The 23319-nt window shown below is 37.8% G+C and overlaps 1 long non-coding RNA gene across 2 annotated transcripts in view; it reads left to right on the plus strand.

Annotated features, from left to right (window-relative positions):
• The window catches only part of LOC311606769, a 61396-nt gene that overhangs the window by 36336 nt on the left and 1741 nt on the right, over nt 1-23319 (plus strand). Inside the window, exons 4-5 of one of the 2 annotated variants that reach the window (XR_014782431.1) lie at nt 2377-2564; nt 17852-17940. This is a non-coding gene — a long non-coding RNA (uncharacterized lncRNA). The remainder of the gene's footprint in view (nt 1-2376; nt 2565-17851; nt 17941-23319) is intronic. The other variant, XR_014782432.1, reaches the window with a different exon arrangement.

A 23319-nucleotide genomic window follows, 5' to 3' on the forward strand; every position in this document is an offset into this window, starting at 1 on the left:
ACCAACTAGAGTAGACTGGATTTTCAGTAACACCTAGGGTCCTCATGTGCCTCATGCTGAGATTTAAATCACAGGCCTTCACCACCAGCTCACTTTAGGTGGGTTCTAGTGGTTGATCTCATGTCCTCATTGTTGGAAGGTGACTCTATCAGCTGAGCTGACTTTTTAACCCCACACATATTTTTTTACCTTAAAAATATTCACATCACTAACATTTAGAAGTCTGTGAGCCACTGGAGCTGAGTAATTTCTACATCTTACTTTTATTACCTAAAAGAATGGCTGTGTCCATCCGAAGGGAACAGCTACAAATTCTCAGATGTTCTGCTCAGAGTAAATAAGATCATTTGTAAGACTACTAAACCAATGCAGTGACTATCAGAATATCAGCAACATGGAAATGTTGTCACCCATGTCTACCCTAACAACAAGGTTATTATTATGTGCTTGTTTCCTAATATCTTTGTAGTAGTGCTAGCCCATTTCCTGCAGTATATAGCCCATCATTTTCTGTAACTGAAGAATAATTGTGGGTTTCTGAAGAAAACAGTGAATGAAAGCTATCTGTTCAACTGTTGGCTGTATTTAATGATTACATTTCAAGGTTCTAATTTGTATTTGTGGATCATATGAATGGACATTGTGACAACTTTTATATCCACGACCAGCAAGTTTATTTACTTCTTTGAAAATTCAGTTATACTTCATACAGAAAATTAGTAGAGTAAATCTGACTGCCATTTATTGGTGAGAAATTTCCATATAGAAATTTCAGAAATGTCCCTTAAGAGGGAGAGAGTAAATATTATAGATAATGTAATAGCTCAGCAGATATAGGCAGTTATCATGCAAGCCTGATGACTTTAATTCCGCCCCTGCCACCCATGGTGGGAAACTGGCTTCCAAAATTTGTCTTCTGACTTCCACACATGCACGATGATACACACATAACTATACTCACACATAAACATAGGCAGTCACAAACACATAAAAATAAGTTTCATTTTTATCTAAAAAGTGGTTATAACAGTTTGAGAGATGGCTCCTCCCTATATAAAATGTCTCCTATGCAATCACAAGGACATGAGTTCAGATTCCCTGTAACCATATAAAAGCCAGGCATGGCGGCAGAGTCTATATCCGCCATGTAAGTAGGACAAGGGCAAGCAGATCTCAGACAGAGCTGGTTGGCCAGGTAGCCCTCCTGAAACAGTTGGCTCCAGGTTCAGTGAAAGAAACTGTTGCAAATAGTTAACTAAGCTAGGGAGTGACAAATGGAAATATGCAATGTATACCTCTGACCTCCACAGACTTGTGAAGACACATTCAACACATGCACCCTCACCACTATATACAGCACACACACACACACACACACACACACACACACACACACACACACACACACACTGCCCTGTGATCCCAGCACAGAGAAGGTGGAAGCAGGGTAATTTTGAGTCAGTCCATCCTACACTACACAGTGAGACCATATTGTGACAAACAAGGGCAATATCAATAAGTAGTTATTTATTACAAAACATGCTAGTAGACCATCTGACAGATCACTGAATGCCGAGTTATGATGGTGCTTGTTCTAAAGCACAACAGAAAATGAGGGTCATTTGTCAAGTTCTTGATTTTCAATAATCAACCATCTTTTCCTACTAAATCTTTAGATACTTCTTATAAAATGCTTAGCAATGACCTATCCACAAATACTTATTCAACTGAAAGTTTAAAGGTATTCAAAATAAAATAGTACTAAGTTGGAAATTAAAAAGTTGTCATTGACTTTTAAAATAGCTAGGGAAATGCCTCCCCACTGTCAGAATCTACTTAAAATTGAAAATATAAATTTAAACTTTAGCTCTATTATCATTTATACTTCAAATATAATCATAATACATCCTTATTATAATATACTAGCTTACCAAATGCATAATTATTACTATTGAGTGCCCATTTACCATGTACATACAGTAAACTGGCTGAATATATATTTTTCTATCCTCTAGCCATGTACAGACATATATAACTAGTTTGAATAGCAGTCCTTAAAAGTAGATATTAATGACTTTCCTGAGGGTGAAAATGAGTTTGAGACATTAAATTTAACTTAAATCACATAGAAAGTAACACAAAAATCAATACAAAGTCATGTCACTATAGTAAACACAGTTTTTTTAATGGAATTTTAGCATCCAATGATTCTGGAATAGAAAATGGATGTAATCAGGATTTACAGAGGCACTTTGCATAGACTTCCCAATAATTTTCTTTTTAAATTCTGTCTGACGACATGATGGGACCAAAAGGAATTTGATCCCAGTTGATCCCTGAGAGTGCTATTTCTTTTCTCCTTACATGAATTATCAGGAGCTGAGAAACCTCATGAAAACATGCATCCTGTAGCCCCAAAACTGGAAACATCCTATGTGCCCCTCAACAGAAGAATGGATAAAGATGTGGTACACTTACACAATGGACTATTACTCAGCTGTTAAAAACACGTTACATGAATGTTGCAAATGGACGGAACTAGAAAAAAAATCATCCTGATTGAGGTAACCCAGACATAGAATGATAGAGTATGTTCTCACTTATAAGTCGATATTAGCTGTAAAGATAAGGATAACCATGCTACAATCCACGCACGCAGAGACGCTAATTAACTGGGAGGGCTCAAGGGATGGGGGCTGCATGGATCTCCCTGGGAAAGGGAATTAGATTTTACAGGTGGACTTGAGGCTTGTTGGGATGGGAACTGGAGAGATGAAGTATTAGGGGATGGAGGGAGAGGGTGCTGGGAGAGACAACTGGAATTGGGGGCCATTTGTGAAGAAAGATAGAGACCTACTGCAATGGAATTTCCCAGAAATCTAGGATGATCTTAGCAAGATTCCTAGTAATGGGGAATATGGAACCTGAAATGGCCATCTTCTGGCAAGGCTTCCATTGGAGAGACTGGGACACTAACCCCGCTTCAAAACCTTCGATCTACAATTTGTCATGTCCGAAAGATGTGCTGGAGTAAAGGTGACTCAGAATTCGTGGGAGTGATTTACCAGTGACTGCTTCAACTTGAGACCCATGCCATGAGAAGGAACCCACTCCGGACCCATACCTGGAGAACGAGAAACCAGACGCTGGATAGCCCAGAGATAGGATAGAACCAAACGCGACTTACAAAAAGAAAAAAGAAAAAGAAAAAGAAAAAGCCAATGAAATGATAAAGCATAATTGTCATCAGCAAGACTTCATCCAGTAACTGATGGAAACAGATTCAGAGATCCACAGCCAAACATTAGGGAATCCTCAAGAAGAGGTGGGAAGAAGGATTGTAGGAGCCAAAGAGTTTGAAAGACATCACAAGAAACCCCAATGAATCAACTAACCTGAGCTCAGACTGATGCAACAATCGGAGAGCCCAAAGAATTCGGCCCTAGGTCCTCTGCATATAAGTTGTGGTTGTGTAGCTTTGGATTCTTGTGGGAGGGTGGGAGGACTGTCTCTGATTTTTTTTTTTTTTTTTTTTGGCTCTTTTTGGTTGGGATCACTTTGGCCTGCTTGATTGCCTAGTTCAGCCTTAATATGAGAAGATGTACCTAGAGTAATTGTAATGTGATATGTCATATTTGATTGATAACCCTGGGAGGCCTGCCCTTTTCTGAAGGGAAATCGAAGAAGGGTGGATCTGTAGGAAAGTGGAGATCGGGGAGCATGTTGGGAGGTAAGGAGAGAGGGGAAACTGAGGTAGGGATGTATGAGAGAAGAATGCAAAAAAGGAAATATATTGTGATTGTTTTACCTTTTATCTGCTGCTATTAAGTATAATATACCGTAAATAGTCATAGATTTTTTTCACAAATGGATTGTCCTAAAAATTAAAAAAAAATTAAAAATAATAAAAGACATGTAATATATTGAGTGAAAAACAAATTCTTTACCTTGAAACATTTCATTCCATGGAAGGATTATTAATAAAAACTGGACACATTATACTTCTCTAGAAGGAATGTTAATTTTATGTTACCAGAGAAAGTAAAAGCATAATTTGTCAACAAAACATTCTATTTATCCTACTTAGGACATATTTATATTTAAAATATTATCCTTATTCCATGCTCTTAAGAAAGTACTATTCAATAGACTTGAAAGGATAATTTTTAATAGAATTTGAATCAATGCATTAAATATGATAAACATTTATTTTATCTGATTTATCTGTTGACATTTAATTGAAACAGTGTAGATTTATTTCATTTTGACTTTCTAAACTATTGGCCCTCAATGATGTTATATTTTATCCTAATTAATTTGGATTAAAAATGTGTACTTCATGAGCAACTAGCAAGACTGTTACGGACTACAGTCAGTGAAATTATGCCAATTTTTAAAAGCCACTATGTAATCACCATGATGTCTAGCTTGGCATAGTGATACACAAAAAATTTCATTAAAAACCTCAGTGGAAATGTCCTTGCATTTATATCTGAATGAAAATGTCTGATATTATTAACCTTCCTTTACAAACTCAATTTTTTGTTTGAATTATTTGAACTGAAAATGGAGTATGTAGTATGTCAAATATTTATAATAAGAAATGTAGTCATAGGGGAGGGGAATAAGGGGAAAAGGGGAGGGAGGGAAGAATGGGAGGATACAAGGGATGGGATAACCATTGAGATGTAACAAGAATAAATTAATAAAGGAGAAAAAAAATTGACCAAATAAAGCAATATGAGAAAAAAAAAGAAATGTAGCACATGGCATAAAAAGGTAAAAAGAATTAAACAAGGCATTTCTTTATTTCAGAATGTGGTGCTAAAATATGCACTCATTTCCTCTAAATTATACAAGTAAAAATTTTATAAGTATGCTTGAATTTTATTGTATTTTTGATAAATGAGTCAGAAAGCTTTGTCTTTAAAAATCCAAGTAGTTATTTTAAAGAAATTCATGAACAATCACAGTACTATCAACCCTTACAGACAAAATAACTTTCAAAAAATTACAATGAATGGTAAGTTTTTTAAACAACAATATATGATTTTTTGTCTCTGTTATATAATTTTTAAAAATCCAAAAAGTTATATTTACCATATTAAATAAGCAAAGACAGCGTGTTTAATTTATAATGAATTATTATTATAAATAAAAAGCCAGAAAACAACCATTTGCTCAGTAGGGCTTTAAAGATAGAAAGACGTTGGTTCTATACATTATGGAAATCCACATTTATCTGTCAGACTGTTTTCTGGCACAACTCAAGGTCTTCCCCTTCCTTCCCTCTTTATTATGGTCTGGCAGTTATCCTTTCCACCCACAAGGCTTTCAAGCATCCAAATTTTATTACTTTTTTAGCCGCCAAGGGCTGATAGCTTTTCTTGTTGCTAAAGGCCATTTCCTTCCAGTAATGCAAAGAAGAAAGAGTAAATAAAATCTTCAGTGAAGAAATTTCATTTTGTAGAATAGCAACACTGAAAAATTGATCTCTGAGATCCCATAAAAGTATGGCATACATATTTCAATGCTCTCTCATAAATCTTCATAAATAGTATTTTATAAAATTATATAAAATCCATTTGCCAGGTCAAGTGCGAGTATGACTGTACTTTACTCTTAAATGCTAGACATTCTTATGTAAGAATAAGCTAGATCATTTGTCATATATGAAGTTGAAGACCTTCTTCAGTCAGCACACAGATCTACTCTAACCCTTTATTATGGCAGTGTGTCTTCTTTATTTACTTATTTCCAGTATAAGGTTTTATTAGGTTGAAGACACAGTGTGCAGAGAATAAGAAGAACAATAAAGAAACAAACTTGAGAATCAGATACTTGTGAGGCAGTGATAACAGCAATGGGTATCTTAAATATTGGCTTAAATATTCAGCATAACAATTCAAGAAAACTAAATTGGAGTATTGATAAATGTCACAACATACCTGGTGACAATTCATGGACTATATGTATTCCCTTAATATAAAACATTGCCAAAAATTTAACAGAGAAAAATAAAACCCGAACCAATGACCAAGTGACTGTTCACTACACACACACACACACACACACACACACACACACACACACACATTAATCAGAGCTAGTCACGCAACTAAAAGCTAACAAAATTCACAAAAAATACTAACACCAAAGCTTGTTTGCTTTTTTTTTTAAAGTTTACCTTTATCTTATATGTATAAGCATTTTCCTACATATATGTATGTGCACTATATACATACAGTGCTTCAAATGCCAGAACAGGGTATCAGATTCTCTAGGATGGAGTTACTGAAAGCTGGGAGCTTCCATGTAGGTGCTTCGTACTAAACTTGGTTCCTGTGCCAGAGCAGCAAGTGGCCTTAACCACTGAGCCATCTCAATAATCCTTATCTACTTAATATTTTAAAGGGAATTTTTAGTCTTTAAAGTGAAGGAGTAGAGATGCTTGTTTTATATAAAAATGTTGGTATATAGATAAAATTATTTATATATCACATTATCATTAACCAGTATTAGCATTGTTGAAGCATTTACCTTGATTCCTATGTTAGGGATGCAACTCCATGACTCTGCCCCCTCCCTGATCCTTCCTAAATAAGTACCATATATTTGTAAGAGAATTTCCTCAAGTACCTGGAACAAACATTAAGATCATATGGAATCTCAGGACCATCTCAGCAGATTTCCATGCCTCGAGTTCACCAAAGTCTCTGTACTTTATAAAACTAGTATTTTAATATTTTAAACAGTGACCTCAGTGAGTCTCAAACCCTTAAAGCCTTGTCTAATAGAATCATCACTATCGACTAGTTTTCACTTATAAAAAAAAGTCATATTAGTTTATTTATTCCAGTTTTTCTTTAATTCATATTTTAATCCATTTTTCATGGCCTTCCTAAGGATACATTATAATGTATGTATCTTTGAACACATCATTGCCAACACTGAAGGAAAATGGGACTGCATTTCAGAGTATTTAAATCACACCTCTTCAAAATCACAGCACAGTGTAATAAACATCCTAGATACTTGATTATTTACAATTTTGAAATATAAGATGAGACATTTCTATTAATGGTGAATGTTATGGTAAAATTATTCATATATTTGTGCACTGTTATTAACATAAATATATAAATCCCTCTACTGTTCATGGCAGCTCTATTCTAGAACCCGGGTCAATAGTAAAGATGTTTTTGTTTTAATGTGTAACTCTACAAAATATCTAAGGAGCATAGCAAATACAATAGAGAGAACAAAGAAAATTCTAAATCATGAATAAGGGATCAAAAGTAAACCTATTTTGAGAAGGTGTCAACAATAATCTTCTGGAAACAGGGATCTTTAAGTTGAGGGAAAAAATGGCCACAAAAACAAACAAACAGACAACAGGCAACAGAAAACAGAAACAGTATTTGAGGTCCTTTGGCAGTGATATTGCTTCCAGTGTTCCAGATACTAAAATACCAAAATATCAGTGTAGTAGGAACACACACACACACACACACACACACACACACACAGAGAGAGAGAGAGAGAGAGAGAGAGAGAGAGAGAGAGAGAGAGAGACAGAGAGAGACAGAGAGAGACAGAGAGAGACAGAGAGAGAGACAGAGAGAGACAGAGAGAGAGACAGAGAGAGACAGAGACAGAGACAGAGACAGAGACAGAGACAGAGACAGAGACAGAGACAGAGACAGAGTGTGTTCTTGGAGGGAGGCAATGGGGGGAGGGGAGGAGGAAGAGACAGAAGAAAGGAAGATGGTGAGTTTTGTAGAAATTAGAATGAAGATCCAGATAAGAGAAGCTGGAGAGGAAACAGCATGCCAAAGGGATTTGCAGTTGCTATTACCCAGACTTAGTGTTTCCATGCTTAACTAATTTTTTGCTCCCATGAAGCAGTGACTATTTTAAGAATACATGTGATGATATTGTTTTGAAAGGAGAATAAATTACAGAATCATTGAAGTGCAGAGAGAAGTGTCTAAAATATGATTCCAAGTAAATTATGAGGCTGACATGAACTAACTTGGTGGCTGTGTAGACAGAAATTCAGGTGGGTGAGATACATCAGAGAAATATTATGGTATAGAGGCACATTAGGAAGAGAAGACTAGCAGATCTTTCTAGAGGCAGGCAGAAGCAAATGAGGTCATGAGGGAGATTGAACACTCAAAGGCAACTTTGACACTGAATGAAAGGCTAATCACTTATTCAGATTAGAAACAGCTGAAAACCCATTAGAAATCTCTGTCAGAGATTTAGGTAAAATAAGTATTATTAGCATTGGGCCATTTAAATCTGTCTATTTACATTAATAAACATTAGCTCCTTTGTAGGAGTCTTGACGAATTTTAGAAAAATACCACGTAAATCCTTCCCACACTTTGCAGTCATGTGCATATATAATGCAAGTATATCAACTATGTTTTTATTATCTATGCAAACAACCAAAATGATTTTTCCCTTGCCATGGACAAAGTGAGCTGAACATATTAAACAAAGTGAATGAACTGTACTGATTCCTCTTCTGAGTTTCTTTGCAGTGAAATCAGCTCAGCAACAAGTAGCACATATCCCCCGCCCCAGAAGCATTAAGGCTAGATGGCTCCCATGTTTACCAGAGTCTCCCCTGGGGCCTGGGGGGTGGGTAGGGAGGCATTGGATCTCTCTGGCAGACATCCAAACCTGACTCAGCTCTCTCCTTAGCAGCATCAGGTACATTGAAAGCACAGCTCTGCATCACAGAACTCCGGGATCACTGTGCACCAAATACACAATGGTTTACTTCTAAAAGGACATCCTCCTCTAAACAACTGTAGCTGTTTTTAAATTTTTACCATGAACAAAATTGGCATCAATGGTCAATATGGTTGTTATATCATCCATTAGATCAAATGCCATATTTTGCCTGGCGTCTTGTAGTGAGTTAGTTAGTCTAACAATTGTGGGACTGTCATGCATGACAGTCAGATACAAGTAGCTTTTAAATTATATTTTAAGAATAAATTACAATCACTTTAAATTATAAGATTGAAAACTCTAGTGTAAGTACATGAAAGTGACCAAAATAGAAAGAAAAATATGTCTTTTTCCAGTGCACAGGAAGGTAGCTAGAAAAGAAAATGTTTCTAGGTAGAAAAGGACCCCTGCCTCACCACCAACTCACATTCAGCAACAAAAAAATCTCATAATTTTTGAAAAGTGTATGTTAATTTGGTCTTTATCTTTTCTAAATTAGCTTTGGGGGGAAAAAAACTCCCCAAGCTTTGTTCTGATGAAAATTGCTGCTGGGATTCAGATGGTTTACTATGGATATTAAAACAAAACAAAAAGCCGTATAAAGCTTTTTCCTATGTTTAAAAAAGACGGAATTAGTGTTTGTTGTTTGTTTAGTAAATTTTCTTAGCCTCACATATATGTATTCACACCACACATATATGCAGAGAAAAAAATTCATCCTAAGAGTTCATGACATTCAATTTTATTATAAATAAAGTTAAAATGAACTAAAACTGAGAAAGGGGCTGGTCCATTTTTTGCTTGTGAGCGCTTCTGGATGCGAGGCTTTTCTGATCTTTCCTAGGTAAGACAGCTAAACTGGGTTTATATCCTCATCTTTGTAGTCACAAGCTATATAGCATATGCCTTTTATTTATTTATTTTTAGTAGCTAGTCAAGAAGTATAAGCTGGCTTTGGTACTGAGACCCATGTAGCAACTCTGCTGGAGTAGACAGAGCGAAATAAAAGACTATTAAACATCGCTACCTTTCCTTTGCACTAATCCAGAACCCGTAGGATCAAAATCCGCAGGGGTGTGGGGGCGAGATTTCTAGCTGAACTAGTTGTTCTCCGCGGACCACCCACCCCTTTCAACCTTCCTGTGTTCCTGGTGGCGCAATACTTGGTAGCTAAATCCGAGTTACGTGAAAACGGACACAGGTGGGTGTGGCGGTTGAAGGGAGCCCAGGAAGACCCTTAAGTTCCCTTTCCGCCACACCCAAGGGAGGGGCAAGAGAGGAAGGGGAAAAAAGACTTTCACTGACCTGCGACCTGGCCCCAAGGATCATGCCCACCCGGTGTGTGCACCTGCGGAGAGTCTGAGCCAAGGGAAGTCTTCGCCTCTCCCCAGACTTCTTTCTTGCCTCTGCTTCTTTCTTTGAAATCCTGTTGCTATGAGTGCCTGCTACAACCAGCGACGGAAACTAAGGCTAGCCCAGCCCAGCCAGAGCAACGGGCAGGATTGAAAAGCCAACAGTCACAGCAGGAGAGCCAGAGATGCCTGCATGAAGTCGGTTGCCAATCTGCCCTGGACCAAGGGACCCCGCCCTCGGTGGCCAGCAGAGTCGCTGGGCCTCCTGGATGCTCCCTGGCGTCTCGGGTCCCCACCCCTCGCTCCCTCCTCCCAACCCTGCAGACGGCGTTGGGCGGAGATCTTGCGATTGGGCGCGGTGATGCTGGGGATGCAGCAACCTCTGTACTGTGCTCTAGATGGAGGGACCGTCGCACAGACAGCCTTGTTGGGTGGGGTGTATGCGAGTGTTCACCCGTTTGGCAGGCAGCTAAAAGAACCTTTTCATCACTTCGCCCCTCCTTCCTCTAGCTCCTTCCTTCTCTCCAGTTCAATGCAATCTGCTAATGTTTCCGAGAAGCCACTTTATGTGGCTTGACAGGTTGAGTTCGAGAAAAACTCCAAGGTGGAGAAGAATTTCAGAGGGCTGGAGCTTGGGGAGAGAGTGCAGAGAAGCACCTCCCTGGCCTTAAGTTGAGGCCTGGAATTGTCCCTTCTTATAGGGTTAGTCTTTGCTAGAGCTGGGTGGTGGTACTCAAAACCATTTTTAGGCTGTGCCCTTTTTCCTGTGCTTTATAAGCCAGGGGTACAGTCTTCTAGATAAGCAAAGAACGTATATTCTTTTTGTGAGGGGGGCGTGGAAGCTGTAGATGTTGTTGTAGGTGAGGAGGAAGAAAACAGTCAAGTTTTTTTTTTTTTCTCCCAGAGTTAGGAGCACTCACCTGGATGCGCAATCTGCCTCAAGGACTGTGAATTTCAGAGCTGAGTTCAGGGACTGTGGTGTGTGTGTGCGCGTGCGTGCGCGTTTGTGTGTGTGTGTGTGTGTGTGTGTGTGTGTGTGTGTGTGTGTGTGTGTGTTGTGTCTGTGCTTGTGTTTTGTATTCCTCATGAGACTCAGTAACAACAATGACAACAACAACAAAAATCCACCAAGTGAAGAAACCAGGATGGTAGGCTTTGAGACATGGTGGACTTCAGGACCCAGCTTTCAGGAAGCTCAGGGCAGGCCAGAAGAGTTCCTGTGGGTAAGGCTTTTTCTGCAGCACTGCACCTTGTTCCCCCATCTTCTATAGTGTAAATGGAGCTTCAGTTCAATACCCAGCGATTGAAGGAAGGGGAGAATTGGATACTACATCCATGATAGACAAAAATGTACTAAAATGGTACAAAACCTTACTTTTTTTTTTTTTTTTTTTTTTTTTTTTGAGATTGCTCTCTGGAGAACTAGTTAACTTGACAGTGATTCTCAGAACTACATGCTGGAGAAATCACCTTTTCCCTGGATGATTTAGATGTAGGAAAAGTTCAATTGCAATAGAAATGTCACACTCCTCTTTTTTTGCAATTCTAATTTTAGAGCGATTCCAGGTTCTCAGAAACACCTAGGAGAGATCTTCCCCTCCCCCAAACCTCTTGTTCCCAGACATGCATAGAATATTTTCATTACCGGCATTTTTACCAACATGATGCATGTACTAAAGTTGATGAAGCTAATATCACATAACGGATCATTTCTTTATAGCTCTGAAGAGCATTTTATAGTCTGTATCTATCAAAGTTTATTAACTCTTCATTGCTCTCTAGCATTGACAATTTTGAGTAAATCATCTATAAATACATGAAGTGTGTGTGTGTGTGTGTGTGTAGACATAAGATTTCTACACTTTCAGTAAATACCAAGAATACTACCATTACACTGTAATTTAAGAGAGATTAATTTTGTAAGAAAATGACAAACTGCTGCAATGAGGCCATACCCCTTGTATTCCCACAAGCCATGCAGTCCCTGCTGGTGTTGGTGGGGTCAGTGTTTCAGATTTCTGCTTTTCTTTTTCATTGTTTTCTTTTTCTATATTTAAAAATATTATAATTTATTCAGATTACATGCTGAATGTTATCTCCTCAGTTGTATCTTCTCCTCCTCACCCTCCCTCTCACTTCCCCCTCTTCCCCTCCCCTAGACCTCTAATGGGAGGGGACCTCCTTCCCCCACCATATGGCCACATTATATCAGGCCTCATCCTGATAGCCTCCTTTCCCTTCCTCTGTGTGCCTTCAGGCCTCCCCACCAAGGAGAAGTGATCAAATTTGGGGTACCGGTGTTCATGTTAGAGGCATGACCTGCTATGGAGAATGAGCTCTTCCTTGGCTAGATCCAAACAGGGGATCTAGGTTTGCTGCATGCATTGTCTGTGGTTGGCACATCAATTTGTGCAGGCCACCCTGGGTCTACATCTTCCAGCCTTCATGGTTTCCTTGTGGGGCTCCTGAACCCAGAGGGTCCTTCTATCCCTCCATCCTTATATACCACTATCACTATTCGACCCAGAGTTCAGCAGCAAGTCCTAGCATCTGTTCTGATCCCCCACTGGGTGGAGTATCTCAGAGGACATCTATGTTGGGCTAATATCCACTTATAAGTGAGTATATATCATGTGTGTCTTTCTGGGTCTTGGTTACCTCATTCAGGGTGATCTTTGCTAGTTCCACCCATTTGCCTGCAAATTTCAAGATTTCCTTGTTTTTAATGGCTGAGTAGTATTCCTTTGTGTAAATGTACCACAGTTTCTTTATTCATTCTTTGGTTGAGGAATATCTAGGCTGATTCCAGATTCTGGCTATTATGAATAAGGCTGCTATGAACATAGATGAGCAAATGTCCTTGTTGTATGGTGGAGCATCTTTTGGGTATATTCTCAGGAGGGGTACTTGAGGTAGAATTACTCCTAACTTCCAGAGAAAACACCAGATTGATTTCCAAAGTGGCTGTACAAGTTTGCCCTCCCACCAGCAATGAAAGAGTGTTCCCCTTTCTCTGCATCTTTGCCAGCATGTGCTGTCACTTGCCTTTTTGATCTTAGCCATTCGGATCGGTTTAAGATGGAATCTCAGTGTCGTTTTGAATTGCATTTCCCTGATAACTAGGGATGTTGAGCATTTTTTAAAGTGTTTTTTCTCAGCCAGTCAATATTCCTTTGTTGAGAATTCTCTGTTTAGCTCTGTACTCCATTTTAATTGGGTTATTTGGTTTGGTCAAGTTTAATTTCTTGAGTTCTTTATGAATTTTTGACATTAGCCTTTTGGCAGATGTAGAGTTGGTGAAGATCTTCTCCCAGTCTCTAGGCTGTTGTTTTGTTCTGTGGACAGTGTCCTTTTCCTTAGAGAAGCTTTTCAGCTTCATGAGGTCTCATTTATTAATTGTCAACCTTAAAGCCTGATCTATTGCTGTTCTGTTCAATAAGTTGTCTTCTGTGCTGATGAGTTCTAGGCTCTTCCCCACTTTCTCTTCTAACTGATTTAGTGTATCTGGTTTTATGGCAAGGTCTTTAATCCACTTGGACTTCAGTGTTGTGCAGGGTGATAAATATGGATTTATTTGCATTTTTCTGCAATTAGACATCCAGTTAGACCAGCACCATTTGTTGAAGATGCTATCTTTTTTTTTTTCACAGTACGTTTTTAGCTTCGTTGTTAAAAATCAATTGTCCATAAGTATGTGAGTTTATTTCTGGGTCTTTATTCAAGGTTTGATTCCATTGATCAACCAGCCTATTTCTATGATAATACTATGCCTTAAAAGATGTGTATTTGCCTCTCATTCATACTGTGAACAACACAAGTATTTGCTTTAAATCTGCCCTTTCATAATGCAGTGCTTCTTTTCTTATGTTTGTGTCCTTACTATATCCTTGGTGTGGTGCCTTCATTTCATTCATAAATTTGTTTGATTTGCTCTTGTGTTTTATGGCCTCTCTCTGTACATTGTAGCTAGTGTTCCCTTCTCATAGTTATCTCTTTCAAGTCTTTGGTTCAGGCAGTGGGTTTGTCTCATCATATGTACCAACACTAGCTTCTGGAGAGTAGAAAAGCTTCATATAAACCAGGTATTAGTTACCATTTTCTTCTTTCATCTTTTTACGACTTTTTCTTACAACTGAAGTATTGTCACATGGGATAGGTTACCTATTTCTTTCAAATATTTCTATTCAAATCATCCATTAAGAACACAGACTCTTACCAGGACACATCAGCTCTCAAAGAGTTCTTTGAAAACAAAAATCTTCTTTTGTTTGTCTACTTTGATGGGATATTTTAATTAGTTCTCACAAAGGCATGATGGGTATAATTCATTATTTTCCTAGTTCTTTTCATCTTTTAACTACTTATATTCATTTTAATTATTTAATTTACCATTTTCTGTTTCTCCAATATTCTGTAATATGTTACTAATAGATGATATTGTGTGATTGTTACTTTTTGCCAGCCATACACTTCTGTCTATTTCAACATACAATCTCCTCAAACATTATTTTGAATATTACAGTGTATGTTGAAAATTTATCCCATACTAAGGTTTGGTGCCACACGTAGATATTGTGGAGAGAACCTTAGGAAAAGTTTGGGTTAAGTTTGAATTATGAAAAACAGAGAACACCTAGTAAGGATAGCTGCAAGTTCATGTTCTGAAATACACATTTAAAAGCAAGTCTTAAAAAGAAGGAACTCATTTTGATTTACTTACCTGGTAGCTAGGATAATATCCACCATTTATAATGCATCTAACGATGTACAATTCACACTGGCTGGCATCCAATCATGTACAAAATTTTCCATCTGTACAGAGAAACAAATATGAGCTAAGACTAGTACAAATATAAATCAATAGGAGTAGACTGAGAAATAAACAAACCAAAATATGATTATCAAAATAAGGACATAAAAAATTCTTCAATATGTCCTCTTTTCACAATAGAAAAAATATAAATGTGACAGGAGAACAAGAAAACAGAAGAAAATAAAAATGAAACAAGGGTTGATGCTTGTCATGTATGCATAAAATGTGGGTTCAGGCCTCAGCATTACAGAAAGTGGGCATGGTACAAAACACCCATAATTCCACTACTTGGCTGCTAGTAGCCAGAAGATCAAATGTTCAAGGTCATCTTAGGCTACATAACGACCTCCAATCAATCTCAGATCTATGCAATACATCTCAAAAACAAAGCATGTTTGAGAAACAGGATACAATGTTCTCAATATTTGTATATTTCCAGCATGTGGTTCGAGAGTTCTTCAGAAGCTTGAGACTTAAGTAAAACTGACAATATGAACACACACCTAGTAATCCAATTTTCTATATGTATGAATGTGGGCTTGTTTGATAGTTGTTACTTAGTAAGTATTGAATTTATTTATTTTTCTTTCTAATTAAACTTTTTATATAGCATATTTTGATCACGTTCTTTTTCCATTCCTCAACTCCTCACAGGTCACTCCCACCTCCCTACCCATCCAACTATATGATCTTTTGCCATCTTTCTGTCCTTCAAAGAGCAAAAAACGATATAACCCACTAATATCAGAACAAATAAACACAAAAGGACAGTAATGCAAAATTAAGGATGCAAACAAACAAAAAGTCCATAGGAAAAAAATACTTGAAACTTATTTTGTTTTGGCCAGCTATTCATAGATGTGGGGATGTGCAGCCTACACCAAAATATGGTTGATATATCCAGTGATTTTCTTTATGCCGCTGCATATGAATTGTAAATGTGTTCTTGCTTAGGGGTGAGACCCTGTATCTAACTCCCACTTTTGGTACTGCTATCTACCACTTCTGCCTCTTACAATCTTTCACATCTATTCCTGAGTCTTGAGGGAAGGGCTTGGATGGTTGTGATGATGACAACTCATCTAGGAATGGCACCTTCAATGTCTATCAGCCTCTGCACAGTTTGCAGTTGTGTGTCTCTGTGCTAATTACCATCTATTGCCAGAAGAAGTTTCTCTGGTGTGAGAGTTGAAGCAAGTCGCTGATTTGTGGGTGTATCAGTATGTCATTAGGAGTCATTTTATTGCTAAGTATGAAGTTTATCCTTTAAAGAACCCCCCCCACTACAATTTCTGAGATGTAAATAAAAGCAATGGCATCTTTAATATCATGAATTTTTCAAATTTGTAGGCCTTTGTGATTGTGAGTTTTATTTTGGTATATATTTAGTTCTTATGTAATAAAAAACCTATATGTTATGTTCTGTACTTTTATAAATATCAAACTTAAATAGCTAGGAGTAGGGATTAAAAATAAATATAGTCTCTGTCTCTCTTCAGTCTTTCATGGGACTGAGAATCAAATCCAGAAGTAAACACTCTATCAACATATCAGATTTCTTTTTTTTTTAATTTTTTTTACATATACATTTATATTATTACACATATATACAACAAACTACTTACATCAAGAAGAACCATGAAACAATCAGGAATTATATAAATGTTACATTCATAATGTTTTGGCTATTTGTATTTGGCAGCCTTGAAGAAAACATCTTTCCTATCTTGATGCATCTAAAATTCCAAATGTAAATCAATATCTATCATATCTGATCATTACCAACTTAAAATATCTATCTCCACCTAAAAACATCTTAACCCCTAAACAACTAAGCTAACTGTAAAACTGAACTATCTGGTCTTCAACCCCATCAGAGACTTCAGAAGGAATGTATTTATACTTTGAATAGAAGATCACACATTTTAACTTGGAGGCCCATTTTGGTGATGTTTATATAAACTTATTTGCCACTGAAATCTTCTAAGAATGCATCATTATATTAATAGTTAATATATCATATTAAACATAATAGTACATAAGTGTTACAGTGTTTTCATAAATTTGTTCAGAAAAGTGGAGCTATTGAGATTGCTCAGCATATAACGGTGGCTTCACCAAGCCTGAGGACCTATGTTTTGTCCTCTACAATTCACGAAGGAAAGGAAAGGACTGGATCCCAAATTTTGTCCTCTGACCTTCCTACCTATAATGTGGAATGTATGTTTATGCACTAATTAGTACACAATAGTGTGTGTGTGTGTGTGTGTGTGTGTGTGTACATGTGCACACACATATACACATTGAGTGAATAAAAATATTTTTTAATACAGAAAAAAATTAAGATTTAAAAATTACTTTTAGCTTTGGTCACTGAGATTCATGATAAAAATACTGGGCTTTCATTTTGGCTTCCAAAGGCCCCCTTGTGAGTTCCTGAGTTGAAACTGCTTTTGTTTTTGATATTGAGAAGCTAATTATTATATGGTCTGAGGGATGATACAGATGATAGCCTTTATGCACACCTTCCAGATGTGCTAAAAAAAAAAACCCTGTAAAATAGTCTTCTCTAGGAAACTCCTATCACATAACTCCTGTTCAGGAACCAAGGTCCATCATCCCCACTAAGGCTCCAGTGACCCAGCTAGAAGCAAGAGTATCTCCTCTTTGAACTGTGATTTACTCCCACATATTCTTGTTACAGACATCCTATAATTGAGTGGTCACAGTCAAGGCAGATCTCAATCACAAATCAAGAAACAACTCTCCTTTTTAAATATTCTTATATTAAACTGGTTGAGATAAAATCTTTTTTTAGGTTGCTCATTGACATGTAATAGTGACCCCCTTTGAGATTCAACCCTTTCGTCAAAGAGGATGGTACATGATGCCCATCTTCGAACAAGGACAGAGAATGGAGTTTACTCTTAATTTCCAGAGGGAAGAAGCAGAACACAGCCTGAATGAAGCATGGTTTCTGCAAAAATCGAGGAGAAAGATGCCCAGAGAACCTACACTGTACTCCAGGTAAATTCCTAAATAGAAAACCACCGAGGATTGTATATGTATAGGACAGGTACCAGGAGCCAAATCTGGAGAGAGCCGTGGTGTAGGAAGAGTAAAGAAGAGTTCCTTTGGACCATTCATGCTCATAGAAACCATCATGTGAAAAGTCATCTTGAGGTTGGCCCAATGAAAAGAGATTATTTGCAACAAAGTCAGGAGGCTACCTGAAAGATCACAGATTGCATTCATCTAGTATACAGCCTTTGTACTGCAGTGGTAGTGTGGTTGATGAGCAAGGCATGGAAGAAAAAGGGGCAGAGGAGAGGGATGGGGATTAGCAGCTATAAAATGACAGCCAAAATGGCACTCCTCAGCACAAAGCACATGGCTGTTACTTGATCATTAGCTATTTCTGTTCCAGAGCTATGATGTAAAAGAAGATGTACGCTAAGACACATTACTCTAATGGCTTTGGCAGTTTATACAAGGAAGTTAGCTGAAGCTATTGAAGGTTAAATTAACCAGGTAATGAGACATTGGTATCCAGAAAGCTAAAACCATTGGCTGGCGACTGAGGTATATCAGGCATGACAGGAGTGAGAGCCCCTCTGCGATTCTGCCTTCCTGTCAGTGTTCTAACAGTTTAGTATAACATAGAGTCAGTCCACATAAATGGAGGCAGTGTTCCAAGGATTTGGCAGTGAAGTATGCTTTTCTAAATATATTTTATTAATTTATTCATATTACATCTCAATTGTTAGCCCATCCCTTGGATCCTCCCATTCCTCCCTCCCTCCCATTTTCCCCTTACTCCCCTCCCCTATGACTGTGACCAAGGAGGACCTCCTCCCCCTGTATATGCTCATAGGGTATCAAGTCTCTTCTTGGTAGCCTGTTATCCTTCCTCTGAGTGCCATCAGGTCTCCCCACACAGGGGAAGTGGTCAAATATGGGGCACCAGAGTTCATGTGAAAGTCAGACCCCACTCTCCACTCAACGGTGGAGAATGTCCTGTCCATTGGCTAGATCTGGGTAGGGGTTGGAAGTTTACTGCATGGACTGCCCTTGGCTGGTGCCATAGTTTGAGCAGAACCCCTGGCTCCAGATCTGCCCATCATACTGTTCTTCTTGTAGGTTTCTAGGACCCTCTGGATCCTTCTGTTTTCCCATTCTCCCATGCTTCTCTCACCTAGAGTCCCAATAGGATCCTCCCCTCTGCCTCACTTTCCTGGTAAGTGAAGACTTTCATGGGACATATCCCTTGGGCTAATATGCAGATATAAGTGAGCATGTACCATTTGACTCTCGTATATATGAATGTGATGACAAAAGCAGACACTAAACCAAGCAGATTGCTGATTTCATTAGCTTGATAAAGGCAATATCAGAGAGATAGAAGAGCGAATAAAACAAACACACCAAGGAATGGTTAGGATCTGGTTATTTCACAATCCATTCAGAGTGAACTTAACTATTATGTCTTTTGAAACTAGTCTGTTTGGGAAGTTTGGTAGTTGTTTCTCAGAGGGCACAGAGTCATAGAACTTCTCCTAAGTAAACTCCACCATGCGTAACTTCATTTTGCTAGTTAGTAACTGAAATTATTTTATAAATGCTTTTTAATTAATATCCTCCATACAATAGAGCTTGTACACATATCCTCCCCATCCATTTTCTACCCCATGTAGCATTCTTAAAACAGAAGAGGTCTGTCTCCCCTGAAGGTACAGTCAATGAGGAGCAGAGCTATTGACTTACATAGCTTGATTGAGGCGCATCTGCTTAATATACGTCCATGTTATCACCATAGGAAAGTTTGCTATTCTACCTCATAAGGACAGTATACACAGTCAGAAAATATTGTCTGAATTGAAAATAGAATTAGATATCTGTAAAAGAAAAAAGAAAAAATAAACCCCAAGTCCATAAGCCTGTCATCAGCTCATTTATTCACAAATAAACCTGTTGACTTAGGTTAAGTATATTAAAGGAAACAACTCACATCAGAGTGTGGTGAGCACAGTACCAAAGCCATTTCCTGGTCTGTCCGTCGTCTCTGACAGGTCCCTTAATGTCTATTTATTTTAGTTCTTTCCTATACAAATGGGAACACTTGTGCTAAATTTTTATCAAGGTATTTTATTCGTTAGCACTTTTATTTATTTTCATGAATATATGGAACAATCTAAGTTAATGTAAAACTAAGTATAATTCCACTGAAACCTGTGACCTGGTAGAAGTTAAAAGACATCATCAAAGGATACTAAGTTGAATGAAGGTCGTAGAAATGAATAAGACCTTGACTTTAAAGCACATGATCAGAAATATTTGCTTTATAATGTACAATCTAGCAACATATATGTATATATATGTATGCGTGTCTGCATGTGTGTATGTGCACGTGTGTGTGTGTGTTTAAATAGATTGTTTAATTACTCTGACATCCCACTGTGTAAACAGGTCAAAATGTTACATTGCTCCTCCATAAATAGACTTACAATTCTTACTTGTCTATTAAAATTTAAACAGAACAGAAATCCCAGCAACTCACACTTATGTGTTGTTTAAATATTCCAAAAAGTTACTGAGAGCTAACATTTTCCAATGGTATATAATTGTATCAAACTAAAAATTCTACTGTATATATTTTGAATTTAGGTTGTTCAAACTTCCCTTGCTCATTGTTGATAATTGCTTCACTTACTGCCACCTGGTGTTCAAAAGATGTGACTAGCATAGGTTAGATTAACAGCCTGGACAGAAATGTTTGGCAGTCAAACTTATACTCATCTTCACCAAAACAAACAAAAGCACATAAAAGAATATGGAGTTCTTTTAGTGTTGGCCCTAATACCTGGGATGGGGTCTTCCCTGGGCTGTGGCTGATATATTCAATGTCTTTCCATTGGAGAAAATTGATTTTCTCTTTCCCAGTTCTGGGGATATGTAGAGTGAGAAGATGTGGGAGGAGCTGAAGGAGGAGAATGAATATGATAAAAATATGTTGCCCCAAAATTTTAACAAAAGCATATTACAATCCATCTTCAAATGGCATAAAGGCAAACTTTCTGACCATATACATTAGTGATGTTTCAAGAAGTTAGTTTCAAGATGTTAGTTTCAGCTTATTTATTTCACATATCTGATTTGAATATTCTCCCACCCCCTGCCCCGGTGAGATGTTTAGAGTAGTTTGTGATTATTGTATAATTGTTGTATGGAATGTTTTAGCACTGACAAGCTTTTTCTAAACATTTTCACATGATCAGGAGTCTCTCTGTCTCTCTCTGTTTCTGTCTTTGTCTCTGTCTCTGTCTCTGTCTCTGTCTCTATCTCTATCTCTGTCTCTCTCTCTCTCTCTCACACACACACACACGTGCACACACACACTCATACTCACATGCACACAGACACATGCACACACACACACACACCAGACAAATAAAGCTTCCTCGAGTCATAGATTGTCTAACCTTAGAATCATCTTTGTCTCTCTGTATTTAAAAGAAAACACTAAATCAAAGATATATATGCATACATTTTAAAGGTGGAAGAAAACTGGGGAAGAGTAGGAATGAATCTAGGTGGTTGAATATGTTTCTTTTTTATTTTTAAAAATAATTTATTCAGATTACATCTTGATTGTTATCCCCTCACATGTATCTTCCCGTTCCCCCTTCCCTCCCTTTTTCACTCATTCTCTTTCACTCAGATCTGTGAAAGAAGGGGACCTTCTCCCCCACAAATGTGATCACAACGTCATCTGGATACTCTGCTTCCCTTTCCTCTGAGTGCCACTAAGCCTCCCCTCCAAGGGAAAGTGTTTCTTTTTAAATTTTCAATCTGAAGCTCTAATTATAATTAAAAATTCTAAGAACTATAAATTAGTTTTCAAGTAAAGAATCTCAAATTAAAAATGTTTAATTTCTGGAGACTTCTTTCCTTCTTCTACCACAACAAAAATAGAAGGGAGAAAAAGCAAATTGAGGTTTGACAGGTATGAGGTAGACTCAGATAGGTAGATATGGCATACAGCAAAGTGGATGCCCAGGATAGAATCAATGTTTGAAGAGAAAGACAAGAAGGAATGGTAGTAGCATCCTTGGTAGAGGCTTGTTTTTTTGGAGATGTGCCCTCACTGTCTCAGAACTGATTGCCAAGCTTAGGCCTTTGCTACCTTCTGAGCGAGTTTCTGAATATTATTTCCAAATTTGACCATTTGAAATGTTGGTCTCCCCCTGCCCTAAACAATGAAAACATCAAATTCCATCCCTAAGTTTACCCCTGTTCATTACTGCTCTTGAACGACAGGGGGAAACCAAAGAAACTGAGTCATAAGTGAACGGAGAGCTGTAAAGGGGCATTGAAGAGAATCTCTGTATTTTTGATGAGCTTTAGAAATTAGCAATGAGTGCTGTTGCCAAAATTTGTATGTTCCCTCTTTGCTCAACTTTACCTATCATCACAAGTATATAAGAAATAATAGCACAGCACACACATTTAAAAGTAAGGTATCTGGATGAATGGCAGACAATGTAGGTCGGTGGTTCCTAGCTAAGCATACAGAAAGGAAAGCAGACCAGAACAAGTATTTTTTCCCCTAAAATTTCTCTCTCCCCCTCCACATCTTTCCTTCTTTTCATCTCCTCCCTTTTCTTTTTCTTTCTTTCTGTTGGAATATTTACACAAAAGCCTAACACATATATTCCTTATTTCTATCTCAGCTCCTAATAGTCTATGTCACACATTGCTTATATCTAACTCTGCGCTTACTGTTACAGCTTCAGTGGTTTTCGTCAGGGCCATAGTGTGCACATTGTGCACATTGCTCTTGCTCTTTCCTGGGACGGAGTACTTGGCCTTTTAACTCACACATGGCCACCCCAATTTGAAGACCGTGTATACGACACTTTCTAAAGCTTCCTTTACATTCTGTAAAGGATGTCTTAGATTCCCATTGTGCACATTCCATTATGCCTGGAGTTTCCCCTTGTTGAACAATGTGTCATATTTTATTGTAATTTTAATTTGAGTATGAACAGAGGCTTCTCAGAAAAAAAATGATGCTTAATCTGGGACAAAGAGGTTGTGGAAGAATTTGGTGGCTGAATTTGAATAAGGAATTCCAGGCAAAGAGAACACTGTGACAATTCTTTAGTGAATTTTCAGAACACTTCAGCTCTGTGCACATGACAGGATGCACTTGGGAAGATGAGACAAGAGGACAAAGCAATGATGTCCCAAAAGGCTTTGAGTATTACTTGCCAAATTGTCAGTACTGCTTCAAAAAGAGATGTCAAATGTTTTCAAAGCATATTGTCACCAGCAGATTTTATTTTTAGAAGCAGCACTCCTATTATGAAAGAAAACTATGACCATGTGTGCTAGTGCATGCATGCC

Source organism: Acomys minous (assembly GCF_964271855.1).
Source record: "Acomys minous genome assembly, chromosome: 10".
Taxonomy (NCBI): domain Eukaryota; kingdom Metazoa; phylum Chordata; class Mammalia; order Rodentia; family Muridae; genus Acomys; species Acomys minous.